The sequence below is a fragment of the Tupaia chinensis genome, unplaced genomic scaffold, assembly GCF_000334495.1.
Source record: "Tupaia chinensis unplaced genomic scaffold, TupChi_1.0 Scaffold000047_1, whole genome shotgun sequence".
NCBI lineage: Eukaryota > Metazoa > Chordata > Mammalia > Scandentia > Tupaiidae > Tupaia > Tupaia belangeri.
The window spans coordinates 8,063,575-8,068,384 of record NW_006159505.1 but is presented as its reverse complement, the minus strand read 5'-3'; the positions used below and the strand labels follow the sequence as shown (position 1 = coordinate 8,068,384).

General features: G+C 47.8%; 1 protein-coding gene across 2 annotated transcripts in view; it reads right to left on the bottom strand.

Moving 5' to 3' along the window:
- The window catches only part of LOC102494001 (actin-85C), a 58,443-nt gene extending 55,070 nt beyond the window's left edge, over window positions 1-3,373 (bottom strand). For both annotated transcript variants that reach the window (XM_027774454.1, XM_027774451.1), the window contains exons 1-5: window positions 3,246-3,373; window positions 3,018-3,130; window positions 1,506-1,659; window positions 1,026-1,145; window positions 593-648 (exon numbers count right to left, since the gene is read on the bottom strand). The gene's annotated coding sequence lies outside the window, so the exon portion shown is untranslated. The remainder of the gene's footprint in view (window positions 1-592; window positions 649-1,025; window positions 1,146-1,505; window positions 1,660-3,017; window positions 3,131-3,245) is intronic.
- Window positions 3,374-4,810: the final 1,437 nt, after the last annotated feature.

Sequence of the window (4,810 nt, the reverse complement as noted above, 5' to 3'; positions counted from 1 at the left end):
ATGCCAGGGACAATGGGGGAGGAGGATGGGACATAGCAGAGGGTGGGGGATGGGGAATCAAGGATGGCAAAACAAAAGGCAAGGTATGCAGGACATAAGAATTGGAAAATTATTTGCTGAGAACATGTATGTTGATGTGCTTGATTGAGCCAATGCACAGTGTATTTTGGATGGAAAATTCATTTGTGTGTTGTGATGGTGTATAGTGAATTAATATAGAAAATGAATAAATTTTTTTTTAAAAATCACAAATCAGTGTAAGGAGTCTTTACTTTGACCCAGTAAGCGGGGATATCTAGAAGTGGGTGCTTGTAGGTTATAGGTGATTTTAGACATTTTTAAGTTAGTAATTAGTTGAACATGTAAGTCTTTGTCTCAAAGAGACTTGGAGTCAATAGAAAAGAATGTCTGAAACTGACGTGGATAAGAAGGCCTTGCTATTTATCTGGTGATGCTGTTCCAGGGTTAGGACGTAAGGAGTTGCCCACAATCACTAAACCAAAGTGGTCTGTTACAGCGAGATCAGTGTAGACGTGACTCTCCCAAGCCTCTTGAAAAGCATCTTAGAAGAGGAAGCGGAATCTGTCCTCACCACTCAGTGTAGGGGTCTCCAGTGGGCTTCTCTTGCTCTCCTTCCATTTGCCACACCTGAATAAATCCCCAGAGAAAAACAGCATGGTTTTGCCTGGTTTTGAATTTTCTGTGAAGGAATAATCACTGTGGACATTTCTTTCTTAATTTATTTCATGTCCCTGTATCCAAATTATCCACTTAACTGAGACCTCTCAGGACGACTCTTATTACAAACCTTTCCGCCTCCCTAAACAGGGACACTGGGTATCAGGTAACTGTCTGGGTGGCTGGGGTCGTCCTTATACACAACAATTGTGCTGTGCTGTAACAATACAGCCGTGACCTCGGGCCTTGCCCTGTGCAGGACTGTCAGTCTCTTACTGACATGGCCCCAGAATGTTACCTTTTGGTTTTCATGTTTACATTTCTACTTTTTCCATATCCACACTTACAGTGGTTTGGGAGCACGTGACCCTCCAAAGATCTGTCTTGCTGCACAGTTCATTTTTCGCTGCTATGCAGTCTTGTAGCTGAGGTTCACTTTTCACTGCTATGTAGTATTCCATATTCCACTACATGAAAATATAGTCATTTGAGCAAAGAGATGTGGTTGAATAACAGTAGATGGGAGGACCCAGGTGAGGCTGAGCACCCCTCTTCTCCCTCACAACATTAAGCTTCTCCCCTAGGTAAACAGTGATCAAGAATATGAATAATTTGTTCTCCTGGAGGGCCTTGCATCTTGGCCCAGTCCTGACAGCACAGATGTACATATTTAAAATGATTTATTTGCATGAGTAATACAAGCGCACGTCAAGAATCATGTGAGAGGTACAGCATGAGAGGAAAGCATCTTGCTAATTTTTCCCACTCCATCCCCCAGTTCCTGTACCCCATGGGTGCACACAACACAGCCCGAGCATGGCGTGCACCTTTGAGACTCCAGACTTCCCTTTCAGCAAAGCTGTGTAACTTCTTATGGGGACTGGGCGCCCCCTGGTGGATCTTCACTAGAGCACAATTCTCATGGCTCTTCACTTCAAATCCAAGTTCCAGAAGGGTAATTGCTTCAAGATACTGTTCCTTCTAAGGCAGAATTGGGACATTCAGCCTTTAAACTTAACTCTAACATAATATATAATAATTTTACAAAATTAAAACATGGTTCTTAAGACACAGTTATGAAAAGGAGAGTGTATATTGGCAATATCTGGGTCTACTTATTCTCCTGTAGTTAGGTCCACGCTCTGCTCAGTCTGAGCCTTAGACCTTGATTAGAAACATCATCACTTTCAGAAGTGATGCTTAGATTATGCCACTGGTCGGGAATATGGTTGTGAACTCCAAATATATATGAGGAGACTTTAAAAGGTTGTGGAAATGAAATTCAAATGTTTATTTTGGTGTAAAAAATATTGAAATCTAGGGGCCAGCAGTTAGCGTAATGGCTATGTCACTGGACTCCCACGTAGTCGACCGCAATTTGCGTCCCGGACCCGGTGGCTTAAAACCCACACCGGGCATGTGTGTGTGCATGCCCAAGATCCCAAGAGGAGAATAGAGAAGGGACTGCGGCGTGGCTATCCCCTCTGGGGGGTGATTTCTTGCTTTCTGTCTCTCTGTCTCTCTCTGTCTGTCTGATGAGCGCACGCACCCTATAGTGAAAAACCTCTCAAAAAAAAAATTGAAATCTATGCATAGTTTTTCTGTAAGACTTATTTTCCATGAGACTTTTGAAGACCCCCTTCTATTTGGAAAAAAATGTTAATATATTTTAATTTACCAAAGTGGTCATAAAGAACACAAGATTGAGCTTTCTTTCTTTCTTTTTTTTTTTTAATAGATTTGTGCTAGAGGGCACATATGCTCACCAGAGAGGCAGAGAGACAGAAAGTGAGAAATCCCCACCCTACCCCACCCCCCCAGAGGGATGGCTGTGCCACAGATCCTTCTCCATTCTCCTCTTGGGATTTGGGGCACGCAGGAACACATGCACAGCATGCGTTTGAAGCCACTGGGTCTGGGACTCGAACTGTGGTCAGCCATGTGGGATTCCAACCCCTTAGCCACTATGCCACCTGCTGGCCCCAAGCTTTCTCTTTAGAAAACACAGCCTTGCTTCGAATGCGGCTCTGATGTGGTCCCCATCTGGACGTGGTACAGAAACCCACAGGCTTTTCCTAACCCCTCTTCCCAGGAGCTCCTGACTTTGGGACTTCAGAGCCTGCGTGTAAACATACACCCCCATTAAGCCATTCCATTTTTAAGTGGAACTCATATGGATCCATTTCCACCTGGAAAGAAGCCTTTAAAATAGCTGGAGCAAGAGGCAAAAAGGAGTCAAAAGCATAAAACATGGACTTTCACTCACAAGAAACGAAACTCTGGACACACACGTTGTCCCGATTCTCCAGACACCGGGAAGCGGCCATCTTTCCTCTTACCTTTGTGCTCCCAGCGCGCCCAGCGTAGAGACGTGGCATCTGTTGGCTTGATGTTCAAAGGGGTTTGTGTTTGCTCAGCACTTGCTGGTCTTGCTCAGGGGCATTTTCACTTCCTATTTAAAAAAAAAAAAAAAAGATTCTGAAGACTTCAATTAAACAGTGAAACTATCTAGGCCAAACTAGAGCTGTGGAAACTAAGAACAGAATAAAAACCGCCCGCAGAGCCACCTGCTCACAACCCGTCCTATCTTCTCATTAGGGAGCCGGCCATTCCATGTACCCGAATTCCCACTTAACTGACTTCTTAGGACGCCTTTCATTACAAACCTTTCCGCCCCCCTAAACAAGGACACTGGGTATCAGGTAACTGTCTGGGTGGCTGGGGCCGTCCTTATACACAACAATTGTGCTGTGCTGTAACAATACAACTGTGACCTCGGGACTCGCCCGGTGCAGGGCCGTCAGTCCCTTACTGACATGGCCCCAGAATGTTACCTTTTGGTTTTCATGTTTGCATTCCTACTTTCTCCCTACCCACCCTTACAGTGGTTTGGGAGCATGTGACCCTCCAAGGGTCTGTCTTGCTGCAGAGTAAGAGAAGACCCGAAGGCTTTCCCCCGGGATGGCGAGTGCTCCTGATAGCTGAAGAGTCTGAGCTATTGGGTCCCCACCCCACCGCCTCCGCCCTCAGCCCTGAGCTGGGGAAGGTGATAGGAGGTATACGAGGGAACCACACATACTGAGAAGGTAGAACGGCCCAGGTCCTCTGGCCGGGACTAGGCAAGAACGCAGGGACGTGCAGTTCACCTAATGGGCAGGACGTCTCAGCACCTTGGTTGAAACAACAGTGCCCACCGGTGTGGAAGGGCACAGAGAGAGCTTCAGTGTGGCGATACCACACACACTAACAGACCCGTCAGGGTCTCTGGAACCCCGGCCCTCCTTCGAGGCACTGTGGCATTGCCTCTACCAGCCAGGACGGGCCAGTGGGCGGAGGAGGGGGCGGGGCGGGGAGGCCAGTGCAGTTCACTCTGACATCCTTGCTTTCATCGGTCAAGGACCTACTGTCACGAAATAGCCAGGTGAATGTTGATTCTCTTTCTCAGCAACCCAACTGGAAACGTCCTCTTTCCTCCAGATTTGCTGCACTGGGCACCAAGGGCGTAGGGCACAGCAATTCAGGGCAGTCAGAATTCTACCAAAAACATGGATAAAAGGTTATGAACAGTTGTCTGGGAAGGGGCAGGACCTACAGTCTCGTGTTTAAGTGCTGACCCTAGAGCCAGGCAGAAAGGACGCTGGTTCTGTACGTGCCGTGATCAGGGAGGAGTTACTGAGACCCAGCACTGCCGTCGCCCCCGGTGTAAAGTGGGAATGATGGCACACGTGACCCCTACTGCAGAGGGTAGGTGCGAGGAGTGTGTGAGTCACCGAGGAAAGGACTGAGAAGAGAGCATGGCCCCTGGTCAGTGCGCAATGTCGGCCACCAACTAGGACCTGCGCTTCGTGGCCCTCCTTTCGTCTCTCTGCTCAGAGACGATGACCCGCCGTCAGCTCCCTCTGCAGCAGAGGGTTTCTACCAAAGCTGCTACAAGTCTGCCCTCCTGCTCAGGGCCTCTCTGCAGAAGCCCTTCCCCACCTTGCTGCCTTGAGCTGGTCGGTTTCCCCACAGGACTCACTCCAGATGCTCACCTGTACCCAGCCCCTCCCTCTGCTGTGGTGTTGAGATGAGCCCCTTGGCTTTTTTCCTTTTTTAATAAAATGACATCATTGACCTGTCACAAAATACATAC